At 29.4% G+C, this 15,387-nt stretch overlaps 2 long non-coding RNA genes across 5 annotated transcripts; both read right to left on the bottom strand.

Moving 5' to 3' along the window:
• Positions 1–200: 200 nt before the first annotated feature.
• On the bottom strand, positions 201–3,882 carry LOC145073020 (uncharacterized). Of its 4 annotated transcripts, XR_013691210.1 has the most exons (6): positions 2,934–3,882; positions 2,633–2,811; positions 2,345–2,546; positions 1,340–2,264; positions 935–1,036; positions 202–629 (listed from the first exon to the last, which is right to left on the bottom strand). It is a non-coding gene; the product is annotated as an uncharacterized LOC145073020 (long non-coding RNA). The 4 variants fall into 4 exon arrangements; XR_013691209.1 differs by having other exon boundaries at positions 201–1,621; positions 1,760–2,264; XR_013691208.1 differs by having other exon boundaries at positions 201–1,036.
• Positions 3,883–8,116: 4,234 nt separating this feature from the next.
• Positions 8,117–9,135, bottom strand: LOC145076990 (uncharacterized). The gene is made up of 4 exons (XR_013692901.1): positions 8,948–9,135; positions 8,792–8,848; positions 8,379–8,725; positions 8,117–8,287 (listed from the first exon to the last, which is right to left on the bottom strand). It is a non-coding gene; the product is annotated as an uncharacterized LOC145076990 (long non-coding RNA).
• Positions 9,136–15,387: the final 6,252 nt, after the last annotated feature.

Consider the following 15,387-nt stretch of genomic DNA (forward strand, 5'->3'; position numbering starts at 1 on the left):
GTTTTTAACTATTTTTTTATTTATGTGAATATTATTTTATAGTTTTTGATTTAATTACAAAAGTACCACCTTGTAAATTAGAAGAATTTTTGTTCTCAAATGTTCTTATAATAAGAAATGTTCTTGGTTGAACGCTTATATATATATATATATATATATATATATATATATATATATATATAGTTTTTCGAGTGCTATTTCATGTCTAAAATGAACACATAGGTTTTGTTGATACTGTTGTTGCTTTTATGTATATAAACATAACTAAATGGGGAACCCGCGTTGCGGGGAACGGATGCGACAATTTTTTCCGTTGTTTGTTCTTTGAAAATGTTTATAGTTTGAGTTGCTCATTCTTTCCCTCTTTAACTGATCTATAAATAAATAAATAAATAAATAAGAAATAAAAAAGCATCAATGAATCTGTAAGCAAAACTAATAAGATGACAATTAAACGAAAACATAGGAACCTATAATGCCACAAATAACCAACAGAAGTAGAGGGACCAAAAAAGACAAAAAGGACTACAAATCGGAAAAATAATGAATTACCAGTATTCTAGTTAGAGAAAATAATAATAAAAGATGTTGAACCATATAGCCGCTTCTTTAATGTATCTATTGTTCTCCTGTTTTAATAAAAAGTCAAGTAAAAAAGTTCAAATACACCATAATAAGTCAACAAAGTGGTAAATAAATCAACATTTGTTCTTCTATGAGTTTCTTAGATCAGTAACAATTTCTTTAAAGTCATCATGTTGAAGATAATGTTTTTACAAACATTAACTTTCAACTCTTCTAATCCTTCAATTACTGTATATACGATATTTTTCTTCTTTGAACATAGAGTTCTTGACTACAATTACTAAATCAATTTAACAATATAAATTAGAAATTCAAACTTGTAAGACATTGGATCAGAAGCTTTGCTTACCTGAACAATAAATTAACTTCCACAAACAATTTGGTAACCATGCGGTGACATAACAACTTCAAGAAAGGATCTAATACACCCTTTATAGACATTTGAGTAGGCCTGGAATCAAATATACAAAACCAACAACCGACATCAACTTGATTATGCCTTCAAACAACCTTTTGAAAATTTAACAAATAGTGTATTTGAATACTGAGTAGCCGAATAATATTTTAATTGCTTTAAGAAAAAAAAATACCGTTTCAATGCAAAACCCACATTACATATCTCTTCTAATTCTCTAATTTCTTTATTTTATAAATATTTAAGTATAAAATCGTTCGTGCTTATTGCCGCATAAAAAAAATAATAACTTAAAAATGAACTTGAAAGGAGTTTTCCCTGAGGAATTTGCAAATCTACCTTTTCTTCCAACACGGACCCATTAGCAACAACTGCTTCAGGAGAACCAACAATAGCAATGTAAAATTGGGCAAGAAAGAGAAGAGGCAATATACTCTCAAGTGCACCAGCAAACGTGTCCTAAGTTAGCAAAAGTGAACTTGCTTGAGTTATGGAAAATTTGATCCACAACCTTTATATTTTCCATTGCTGACCTTCTTTTAATAGGGTTTTTACCAAGCAGGGGTAAAATGGTCAAAACAGCAGAAGACACTTCAGACAACAACTATACTTTTGTTTTCTCTTTTGTGACGTGATGAAAAAAATGGCAAGTTAGTTGGGAATAGTTTCAAAAGTTCAATCTTCAATAAGAAAAGAAAATGAATATACAATGTTCTAATTGGAAAAAAAATAATAATAAGATGTTATGATAAAGCATACCTTTGAAAGTTGAAATGGAACATGTATTTTTTATTTGAAATGTGTTATTGAAATTCTAATTTCTCATCACTATGACAGTTGTAACAAATTATACCTAGACACAAAGAGAAAACTGTCTTGAAATGATAAACATATAATACAATAAAGCCCGAAATCATAACGGCATAACGAAATTCTGAAGATATAACAAAAAATATTCAAGGATAAGTGTCAAAATAAGAAATTGAATAAAAGATTATTTTACTAGTTACCTTGCCAACAAATACCAACCTTGTATCTACTTCTTCTTTGCATGTCTGGCTAGCAGCCGCACCAGCAAGATATGTAGACAACCATAATCAAATAAGTTAAAATTTATGATCATAAGAATCATTAAAACTACTCATTTCATTTAAAAAAATGAACCAATTAATGAAATAACTTGTTTATGAATGCAATTTTCATAGCTACCATGCTTGGAATGGCTATTTTCACTTTGACAAACAAGAGGTTGTTGTAGCTGCAGCTGGAAATTACCAAACCATCAAATAATTAAAATAATTTATTAAAATGCATGAAAATTTGGATTAAAAGAAAGGGACTTACGATTGACTTAAAGATTTCTAAACGTATCAAATAGTTGGTGCAAGAATGTCCAAAACTATATAAAAATTCAATGTTTTCATCATATGGTAAAGGTAAAAAAATATAAATCCTCAAGGAAAAAAGTCAGCAGAATGTAAAAGTCACGTAACCGCAGACTGTAGTTACAATCTTTACCACTTCAATCTTCAACCTTCAATTGTACCTATAAAAAGAATGAAAAACACCAGCACAATGAGACATAACTGGTTGCCAGAACAATCAGGGGTGTAATTGTGTTACATAACATACCTTAATTGCATCAGGGCATGTTCTATGAATGACATATGTCGCCCTCCTACCAACATGAACCTAACAGAACCAACCTTTTCCCAACTTCCTTTCAGTCATTGTATTGATTTTACCTTGTACTCTTTAATGTAGAGTTGTCATTACTTCATTATCTTGATATCCTGCCATTAGTTAGGATCCTGTCATGGTTTCAAAGAATGAGCGATAAGCATATTGGATACCTAGAAACTTGTTAATAAATCACCAAATTCACTTAAACATACACTAAAGAAATGAATAATTGAGAAATTTATTGTTAAACCTGAAGCCATCATGGTTGTAGAGGATCTTCACCTTCATACTCATCGATGGCTTTAATTAGCTTTCTGATAAAAGTTAAAAAGAATCAATCAATAAGGGTCATTATGAAGCATAGCTTCAGTTAGGTATTTCCCTAAACACCTAATATGCAACTACAGACACAACCAGATGGTATATAGAAAGCAAATGAAAATTTTTACCCACTCTTCTGATTACTGAACAGAACTGGAACCAGACATAGGCTCAATTCCGCACGAAACGTTGTCCTACTTGGATCAGAACCCCGACAAAAGAATCGAAGCCAAGAGAAATTTACAATTTGCCATTTGATACAGGAACACATAAGCATAGGTTATCACTCTTCAACATGGATAAGTTGAAACTCAATAAGTGACAGGTTGACATCTTCATTCACTCTAAAAGCAATTGCATCGGTAATTTCAACAGGTCCTTATGAAATCAGATTATAGAAAAAAAAATTGAAAACTACCAACCATTTTTACCTTGGAACACAACGACAAATCTGAACAACAAAAACGTCTTTCTCCCCTGTCGCAATCGATCTTCCATCTGGAACCCTCCAATCCTTTGTTCATTATCATGAACAAAGATGGATTTGCTCCATCTCGTCGAAATCGCAAGCAGGATTTCCTTGATTCCCTTCTCCGCTGGTTCCTTTTGTAGTGATGGGGGTTGTAGTAGTGGCTTCTGACATACAATTTTTTTTGGAAGAAACGGTTGTTCCTTGGAGTAGAGGTGGTAGAGCAGGTGACGAACGGCTAAAGAAACATGAAGATTTTTAAATCTTATAGGATTGTGATGAACAGAAGTGAAGTTGGTGATGTTCAAGCCCTTGTGCTTTTACGAAAAAGAATCCCAATCCCTTAAATCAAACCCTAGCACCCATCGTGAAGAAGTTAATAACGAATAGATGATGATTGCGAACAAAGCATACCCATCGTGTGTGTGTGTGTGTGTGTTTGGTGATCCTTGGCCGAGAGTAGAAGAAGGAGAAGAGAAAGAGAGAGGGTGAGGTGACCATTATAGATGCATGTTGGTCCATGCATGGGTACATGGTGTGCAATAAGGAGGTGGCACCTCCCAAAGTCAACCCTCCCCATTTTACATCTTTTTTTTGTTTCCTACTTGGGCTGAGAGAGAGGGAGAAGAGAAAGAATTTGGGCCTTTAATGCTTGAGTCCATAATATGGGTCCAATTTGATGGTTTTTTGCCCATTGGGCCTTTTAGAGTAATCCACGGCCCAATATTCATCAAGGGATGAGTTTTATGGCCCATTAGGGCTAATTAGATTTGTTATGGCCCAATAAGGGCCATTTAGATAAACTAGCCCATTTTAGGCTTATAAGGCCCAAAAGGTTATGTTTCATGAAAGTGGGTTCAATTAGGGCCCATTTAAGAGTTCTTAGCCCAGCATAGTCAAATTGGAAGATTATTGGTCCATTAGGCCCAATAAAAAAATCCTAGTCCAAAATGGACTTGAACCGGGATTTTTAGGGTTTCTAACCTTTTGTTGACTATTTGAATGGTTGTATAGAGTATTTGATGGAATTTTGTTGTCATTGAATAAGAACCATACACGTTTTCAAGTTTTAGCTACATTGTTATCTTTGTTAAGGGTTTTACAAGCATCAGAATTCCTAGTTGTGACAGTTACGGTGGTGGTGGTTGCGGTTTTTATTAGAAAGAAGGAAGAAATCAAAGGAATATCGAAATTAAGGTACCTTTAATGAAGGATCCAATCTTAATTAGCCCTAGGTCGAGTTCCTTTCATTGATTTTCTTGTTTCCAGTAACTACAAGGAAAGGGATGGCCGCAGGTGGTGGTTTTCCGGATTTCGTCAGTGTGAGGTCCGTGGACGTTGAAGGAGTCGAGATGAGTGACGCCAAAATTGATGGCGTGGTGGATGATTTGATAATCTCTTCTTCAGGTTTGGGAAGTCCATAGCCTTGAGACATGATCATACATCCTAGTCAAGCCTCTATCCCCTGTGATCCGAGCTTAATTAATTCTTCTCACACCTGACATTTTCTTCCTGCTCTTTTTGTTGATTCAAACCTTTTAAAGACGTTTAATTCGGTAGAATCGTAACAAAATCAAATTAAGGAAATCTGATCAAATACGTACTGCGATTACTAAATTTAGAGATTATGAGAGAGATCCAATATTCCAGCAAGTCGATCAATCGCTATATGAATGATTGTGGTTGCGACCATTCAAATACAGAAAAAGAGAAGCAAATCGTGAATGGAAATGAAGAAAGTGAAGTTGGGTTGATGTCGAATTGAAGATATGGAGTTGCTATGGTCGGCCGATGGTAAGGGTGTGAGGCCGATTTATGAAGGGGATAAATTTAGGGTTAGAAAAAGTCAATTAGATAAAGAGGGGAACGACTTTAGATATAAACCTGGAGAAATTAGGTTAAAAGTCAATACCATGATTATATGGATTATTTTTGGAAGTTATTAATCATATTACTAAATTACCCTTATTTATTTATTTAATTATTTAATTTTTATTAACCGACATTTATGCATATAATCACACAATAAATACTTTGAACACTTGAACCTATATATATATATATATATATATATATATATATATACACACACACACACACACAATAAATACTTTGAACACTTGAACATATATATATATATATATATATATATATATATATATATATATATATTTATTTATTTATTTATTTATAGGGAAAACTGAATATACCCTTAAGAGTATATAAGTTTAGGTACATAAACACACCATAATACGTCATTTTGTTTGATATATTCATTATAATGTTTTTAAACTTCAACTCTAACTTGATTTACTTTCAATATTTCTGAAATTTCACTATTATCTTTCTCTTATACCACATCTTTTTGCTGACACCTGCTAGGCTATATATATTGTAGTTGAAAATGAAAACTATGTAAGAGGAAGATAATTGTGTAATTTCTAAAAATCATGGAAGTAAATCAAGTTAGAAGTTAAATTATAAGAACATTGGACAATTAGAATGTATTATATAATACAAAACGACGTAGTATGGTGAGTTTGAGTACTTAAGCTTATATACCCTTAAAGGTATATTCACTTTTCCCATATATATATATATATATATATATATATATACACACACACACACACACACATTAGCCGTTTACCCGCGCCAAGCGACGGGTGTATTTAATTTTTCTTAGAAATTAGTTTCTAGAGGCGATTAGGTCTTTTGCGCAAATAGTTTACTACATCTAAACAATTATAAATAAGAGTAATGCTAGTAGAAACGAAATCAATAAGAATTACAAATGAAAAGTTGAGCTTTTTACAAATGTACAAGGACACATGATTGATTGTGCATTATGAGTCGTGTAACACTTTCTATACACCACATTTAATGTATAGACTTCACTGCCTTGGAAATGTTTGTCGGGTTTCACTATTACTTTTGAATTGTTCTAGATATAGTGTACTTCAGCCGATTATTTTATTTTTTGTATGCATCAAATAGGCTTTCAATGAAAATGAAGAATGGTTTTGTGTCTACAAACGAGAAATAGTTTCATTTCAACAAATAAAAACTAATTACCTTCCACAATATAGCCATAAATTTCGCAGTGGCACCCATAGCGGTAGATGACAGAAAATCAATGATTATGCCTTTTTGAAATTTTTAGTGAGAGGGGAAAAGGGGTTGTCTACAATAATGATAATAATAGCGGTAACAATACTTATTTAAAAATAAGAGCAAGTTAATAATAATTTGACTTTGATTAAGATACTGTTTAATTTTTTATTTATTTTATTACTTTTGCTATGAAAAACATTGAAAGAAAGGTTCATGTTTTTGTCACAGATGTTTACCAATTTTTTTTTGTTGTATTTTATAAGAGTATGCTTATTAAGATTGATATCTACTTGATTTGTCAATTTTCAATTAACATTAACTATTTTAATATTGGTATACCAAAACCGGTTCTTGATCAATAAATTGATGAGATTTATTATTTTAGTTTTGTTGGTATAAAACAATAAGTGAAATTCAGGTGGAAATAATTAACTTAATTGATGAGACATGACTTTTATTTAGTTTGACATTGCAACAAAAATATCTGTATCAATTATTTTCGTCCCTTAAAAAATAGCATTGATTGAATATTATTACTTTTGGAATTGTTGAATGGAAGACATACTTTTTACTCAATAGGCCAGTTGTGAACTTTTGATTGCTATTATAGCCGCGTCAAGAAATCAAAACATGAAAGGTGAAATTATGATTACATATGTTATGAATTGATATTATCATTATTAAAGAGGTTTTGTTTAATTCGTATAAAAAGTTACTTTCTTCCATGAGAATATGAAGATAAATCATAATATGCTCCATAAAATCCATAGGTGATTTTTAGCCTTAAACTAGAATAAGAAACCATACTAAGTATGGAATCTTATTTTCATTTTTAATGTTACAAGATTGTATTTTCACACGAACTAATAAACATTTTCATGCTAAAGATCATCCTCAAATCAAAGACCTTGATTTGCAACATGTTGGAATAACAAATAGATACTTAAAGAGATATGCCTAAAAGGAAAGACTAACATCGTATAAGTAAGCTTGACCCACTGCAACTTTGGTTCATAAAGAACCTCCTTTAGAAACTGCCATTAATCGACGTATTAGAGGGGATAGTCTACATTAAGCTACTGATCTCACTTTGCTGGTGTAGATTTCTTGAGACAAACATCATGGTTTAAACCATCCAATTCACACAACATGTAAGAAGATTGCCAATGGTATCCATCTTCAAGAAATTAGCGAGATTGTTGACTTCAAGACTTTAGATAGAGGAAACATATCAAAAATAATAATGGTTGAGTTCATAGCAAACTTATTCCTTTCATACATGACCTCCAAAGTTTCCAAATAAAATCAGGATATTTTTATTTGCAATTTTAGCTCAGAACAAACACTAACATTTTCTATTTCCAAATCACATCTAGACTATTCTAACCAAATGAAGAAGTATATCAAAATCTTATCAAATTTTAGAGTCAAAAAGTAGAATAAGATGCTTTTAGTCTCGCAACAGCTAGCATCAACATAAGGTGGAGACATGAACGTTGATGGTGGAGGTGGGTCAATACAAACATCAATAGAAATTCAAAATAAAAAAATATATATCCAGAATCCTTCTCCATCTCAAAATCAGAAATATGTAAATGTAAAACAAAGAAACATTGTTCAAATGGGTAATTAGAGAATAAGGGTCAAACACACCCTTCTCTTATTTGAAGAAATAAAAATTTCACTCCCTTCTCAGTAACCTAATGAACAACAAAGAGCAGAAAAATAGTAATTAGTATATCCCACTAATGGGCACAGGGAGAGAGAGCGAGTGCAACATGAGTGTTTTACCTCTTTTGAGTGGAGATGGAGTAACATGCATGTTTGTGGACGAATTCAAATAGCTATTGGATGAGGTCGAGATATATGGGAAGGGGTGCAACAAACAAAGTTTAAATGTGGTTACCAGTGCTCACAAAAAACCCAATCGAACTTGTAATCCTGCAAAACCAAAAATCGTAAGTGTCAACACAAAAAACCATAACCAATTGTTGTAAATCCAAGAGCAAGGTGAGAGGAGGAAAATAAAAATGAAAAGTTCATCCGATTAATCGGCCACCAGGGGTTTCGTTGGAGATGTAAGCGCCACTATTTATGCTTCACAGAACCATGTATCCATAACCTCGACTTCCATTTATCTACAAGAAAGTCTCGTTATTACATAAAATCAAAGGAAAACCAGAATAAATGGGAAGACAAGAAACCTGGAAATCAAAAAAACAAGATGATGGAGTGATGGCGTTTAAGGCGAGTGGTAGTGCCTGTAAATGGTGGTTAGGGCGAATACACACATGAACACAAATAAACACACACACACACAAAGGCGGAGAGAGAGAGAGAGAGAGAGAGAGTGTGCTGACCATGGTGGCTCTTTATGTTAAGGCGACATAATTGAGCTGTGTTGGAGTGTGGTTAGGGTTTACGGAGAATGGGAAGCAAAATGATGGTGAGATGCTACATATAAGGGAAGCAGATGAGATGGGAGAGATAGGTGCCGGTATTGCGAAACTGAAATTCAAAAATCTAATATTGACCTAATAAGAAAAGGCTTTTTATTTCTGCACTCCACCTCTAAAACTCCAATCTATTTTGACCTATATTAATTAGTTTTTATTATTTCTTTTTTAGGTTTTCTGTAAAAAGTTGACGGCAGGTCAAATTGTGGCATGTCCCAATAAATATTATCTATTTTATTTATTTACTGCATTGCATCTTTTTGTTATATTTATTTTTTATATCTTTCTTTTTCTATATTTAAACATTCGAACTTTTATTTTCACATTTTTTCAGCAATAATGATTAAACTCATATATTACTATTTTATTTTGTTTCCAAATATCGTTATAAAATATTATATTTGCAATAAAAATATAATTTTTCTATTATATTAAAACGATATGTAAGCATAATTTTTTTTTTAATAAGAATAAAGTTTTATATTATATAATAGAAATATATTTATTGTTTATGTAAAAGAATAAAAAAAATTATATGAATAAAATTTAATAATAATTTTAATATAAAACATTAATATTTACTTTTTGAAACAATATATTCAGATTTTATTTTATTTTATATTTATTTATTATTTTTTTTTGCAAATATGTCTCATCAATTTATTTTTATAAGATTTTTATTAATATATGTATTTATTAAAATTACAATTTTAGGCTTCTAAAAATACAACCATTTTTTTAAAGCACATGAAATGACAAATGATATGTTTTTTATTTAATATTATGGTGATGTTTCCTATGAATCCTTTGCATCGTTTGTCATTAAAATAAATTACTTTTTGTTTAGTTTAGTTTAAAAAAAAACAAATATTTTTCAAGAAATATTACTTTTTAATATTTTTTTTCTAAATTCTGGTATTTATAATCATTTATTTTGTAAAAACATTTAAGAGAAAATTTAAAAAATAATGAAGTAAGTAAAAATTTAATTGAATATAACAAAATAATAATAAAGTTTGAAAAAAAATTAATAGTTTGTAATGATAAAATAATAAAATTAATATAATGATTGGAAAGTGTAATGATGAAGTAATAAGGTTAGGAGAGAGAAAAATAACTTTTTTGGAAAACAATACTTAATAATTAGAGTAGGTAGTAATTAGAGTAGGTGTAGAATGGAGTGTCCATAACACCACCCTAAGAAAATCACCGAAATATTGGGGATTTCAAGGAACTGGGTCAAACGACGGGAAGATATACATGGACTGATTCTCTCGTAGGTTTGAAACTTTCTTGTTTGCTTGTTTGACCGGATAAGATTCATAATCTTTTTAGTGCATAAAGTTGTTGTATGTGATGTTTTAAGGGTTGCATCTCTTAAAATTCAGAATTTTAGGCTAAATATTTATTAAGGTGTGTGTGTGTGTGTGTGTGTGTATATATATATATATATATATATATATCATCTCCATACTTAATAAAACACTCCTAAAAACTGCCACGTGTCGCGATTATAAACTACTACCTTGCCACATGTCAATCTTCTGGCATTTTACTCACTGGTTTTCTGTCCAATTGCTAATTGTTGTATTTGACCATCATACCCTATAAATCCAAAAAATCAGGCCATAAAATCAGACGATGATGTTCACCCACGTTACTTCCTCTCCATAAATCAAAATCAAAATTTAAACCCTTCCCAAAATTATGTATTTAATTTGAATTTCATAATAATAGTGCAATCCCTAATATTCAGGAATTATTTCTGGAAATTTTTTGAAAGCAGAAACTATCAAACTCAAATTTATGCCCTTTAATAGACTCCATTTTATCCCATGAATATCTCCCCTCTTTTGATTACGAATCCCATGAATATCCCCCAATTTACGCACACATTTATGTCTAATTGAATGATTGAATAATTTCAAAATTGGTTTCAAGTTTTAGCTTATATTTAAAATTTCATTTTGAGGAGAATAGCAAGTCATTTGATTAGAGGAAGTCGAAAACATCATCAATAGATAGATGCAAGTAATAACACTTGATAATGTTGTTATTGATTTTTTCCAGCTAAATTGAACCTTTTTTTTGTAGTTATTCGAGAAGTAGAGCGTTTTAGTTCGACTGCTACCTCTTCTATTTCTTTTTTCTTCTTTCTGTTGTCACACGTTTTTGATCCATTAAGCTTACTTGAATGTATTCCAAACTAAAAGGTGAAACGTTGATGAATTGTTGTGCGACTTCGGTGATGGAGATGTGCCCGAATAAAGCCTTGCATCTTTTGCCTGCCAAGTGTTTGCTAGAAAGCTTGAATAAAATATCAAATATGTATGGTGGGTAGTGGTTGTTTTTTTTTCTTTGGTTCTAGTATTATTTTAAAATATTTTATTGTCATATTCTTTGATTCATTTTCATTTTTACTGTTTTCGATTACCATTGTTATAAAGGTGAATTTTCAAAAATTGAACTATTTTATTTTAGTTGTAAACTAATTTGATTTTGTCAGTGCGAAATTGTAGGTCTCCTTGAGCAAAAATATGTTAAGAAGAAATAAAAGATTTTGTGAGCATATTTTCTTGGAATCTAGAATTCATGAACTTATTTGCTTGGATTCTTGAAGCCTTGAAGGTACATTTATATCCCTCAAGTGATATTGTTTTTCGAATATGGTCTGCATTTAACCTTTTTATTTATCTAGGTTTTTACAGGTGGGTGTTCTAGCTTGCTTGAACTATGACATGAAATTGGGATTAGGATTATTTGATGAAAAAGAATTATGCTAACTTGAATACTTAAGTAAGTAATGCTAGAAACACTGGAAATGTTAGATGTAATTAAGTATTTCTATATAATTACAAAGAAAATACAACTTGAAAGTATGTTACCAATATGTGAAATGCAAAGAAGGTTGGAATGGAATCATTAATTCCATCTTTGAACAAAATGAAAATAAATGCAAAGGTTTAGTTAAATAAATCCAACAACCCATGTTTAAGGCTGTATAACTCAATTTTAATTTAGGAAGGCATGTGATTCTTTGCTTTAAATTGTCGCCAAAACAACAAATAAAGCATCACAAAAAAAAATCAAACCAATTCGACTTAATTTGAGAGAACTATGTGTGTTTAAAGTAGAGTAAAATTCTGCACAAAGCTGGAATGCAGAAAGTTTTTTAAGTCTGAAAATGTAAAGTATGTTGGTGCCATCTTTAGGGTTGCATAACTTGAGTTATACATATCCAAATCATTTCATTATTGAGCAGAAAATTTAGTCGGGAATGAGAGGAAGGTGTAGCAAGTTGATTTAACTCATATGGATATCGTATGAACAAGATACGAGAGTTTAAAGTTGGCTACATCCTAACTTTTGGTGCTGTTAAAAAGTGAACAGCTTGACTTTTGTTGACTTTTTGATAAATTTGAAATTTTTTAATAAACTAAATAGAATTAACTTAGAGTAAGTTAATAAAATGTGAGATTTAAGCTTTTAACCAAAATATGAGAAGTTTTGATTGAGAAAAATGGAAATTAACTTGATTTTGAAAAGACGTAAAATTGTCAATGGTATAAAAGACAAAATGAAAAATATATAATATATTGATATAAAAAATATATAATATATTGATATCTAAATGTTTGTATGCTTTAGAAACAAAAGTTGGGGGTTTTGATAAACTAGTTTTGGTAAACATGGTATGATATTATTAAAACTTCAAATTTTTTTTTTTTTGTTTAAAAAAAGGAACAAATGTTACAATTATTGTTTTTTAACATTTACATTTTCACATTTGAGCAAACATTCTTTATTCTTCTAATCTATAACATTTTGTTTGCACATAACTTAATACTATCATTGGATTTCAGGGAAGGGATGGTTTTCTAGTAACCCTTAACATGTGCTTGAAACAATCATAGAAGAAACATCTTTTATTGAAGGAAACCACTTGAGTTTTTTTTCCACAAAATACATCCAAATGTTTCCATTATTTGCAAAGGAACCAAAGATGGAGATGTGAGATTCTTCTGCTTGAAAAAATGGTTTAAAGTGGTGGTTAGTTTGTCAAATGAATAATCAATAGAGGATAATTCTGAAAACTCAACAGTTGAAACAATTGAAAGTTTATAATGTAAAAAAAAATTTCATTCACTTGTGCTTTAGTTTTTGTGGTCTACAAGTTAACATTGGATCCTTATTTTATTTTTATTTTTATTTTATTATGGATGCATCGTTTGGTCAATGTAGATAAAAAGAATGATGATAGGTAAATATACAAAATCTCATATGAAGTCAATGATGGGTGTAATTTTAAATAATCAGTACAAACATGGCTGTTCCAAACGTATTTTGGGCCCAAGGCGAGATAAAAAAATGGACTCTTAAAATAGATAAATGTGGTCAAGTTTTTATTATAATGCCTTAATAATTGAAAGAAAATTACTTGTGCTATCTTCTAAATATAACAATTTCCATAAAAAAATTTGGGCCCTTTTGAAAGATGGGCCCTGGACGGTCGCCCCTATCGCCCACCCTCTGGGACAAACCTGAGTACAAATGTCTAAAAAACTTAAATCTTTGAAATTTCATAAATCTGTTACCCGTGGTTTTCCACGGGTTGTAAGTTGTAACCTAGTCTCTAATAAATAAATGTTTTTTTACCACTTGTTACTTTCTCAAAGCTTTTGTCATATGTCATTATAAAAGATTTTACAATTATTTAAATTCCACATGTCATTATGTAATATCTTTATTTTTTTTATTAATCAATAATCAATTCCACTAATTAATGAGTTAACTATTATATATGTAAAGTATTCATATATTTAAATGTTTATTAATTTACAAATGTATTTGAATTCAAATGGATGCTCTAATGACAAAATTAATGTTTTGTATTTGATAATATATTTGAATTCGAAACATACATTTAATATTTAGGACTTTTAATTTGAGTTCTAACAAATTTATTGTTTATTCAAATTTTATAAATAAATATGTGTATATAATACATCTATATCTCTATCCTAATAAATGAAAAAACACAATTTTCAAAGAAGTATTTGAAAATTTTGATTCATAACAACTATTTACAATCTGTGAATATTTTTTTTATTAGTATAGATTCAATAACTACTTATTTATCATTTCGTTTGTATTTATTTCGAAAGTTAATTTAAAAAATATTTAATGTTTACAGCTTAATTTTCAACCCCATTATTTAAAATATGTCAATAGTTTTTTTATTAGTATAGATTTAATTACTTACGTATTTATTATATCGTTCGCATTTATGTACAAGTATTTTTTTAAAATATTTAATATTTATACATTGATATTAAACTTTTATCATTATCTATACTAATAAAAGAGTAGTCATTTTGCCAAGTGTCATAATATTAGAACTCCTAATTAATATGATGCCACTTGTCATTCTATTAATTTTCCATTTTAAATTAATTAAACCTCCTAATTAATGTGATGTTATTTTCAATCTATTTATTCTTTATTTTAAATTTTAAATTTTATATTATTGTTTTTATTAGTTCATAAATAAAAAGAGTCTAATATATATGATAAATTAATTACACATATTTATTTGAATCAATAATTATAATTTTACATAACTAATAAAAAAATCTCTTAATTAATAATGAATTTAAAATTTTATATAAAATAATTGATTAATAATTTTGAATTTTTTACTATGAATATTTAATCAATTTTGTAACCGTGGTTTCCACGGGTTATAAACTAGTATACTTATAAAGCTAGCATTTTTCCTTTTACCACATTCATTTGAAACTCCCATTCATTTTTTCCTTTCACCACATTCATTTGAAACTCCCATGACTTTTCAATTTCTTTTTAATAATGATTATAAGTTGGTTAATAATGTTAAATAAATATAAAACCTAAAGTGTAATCATATATAAACTAAATTTCAATATTAAAAGAATATATTTTCTTCTACTTATAAAGTTATGTTTTTAACTTTTAACATATTATATTTAATTTATTAGGTCTAATATGTTGTTGTATGTAAACCCTTATCATTTTAAAGCTACCGTTTTTGAACAATTTGTATAAAATACTTAAATTGTTAATTTAAATATAACCTTACAGGATCAACTTAAATATAAATTTTAGTTCAACTTAAACAACGTAAAGAATATTTTGTAAATAGTTAAAAGTGATAAATTGTTGTGTCTTTCTAATAATGATTATAAGTTGGTTAATAAGGTTAAAGAAGTATCAAACATAAAGTGTAATCATAAATAAACTAAATTTCAATATTAAAATAATATTTTTACTTCTACTTATAAAGTTATGTCTTTAACTTTTAACAT

Source organism: Lactuca serriola, chromosome 9 (genome assembly GCF_051521515.1).
Source record: "Lactuca serriola cultivar US96UC23 chromosome 9, Lser_US96UC23_V15, whole genome shotgun sequence".
NCBI classification, from domain to species: domain Eukaryota; kingdom Viridiplantae; phylum Streptophyta; class Magnoliopsida; order Asterales; family Asteraceae; genus Lactuca; species Lactuca serriola.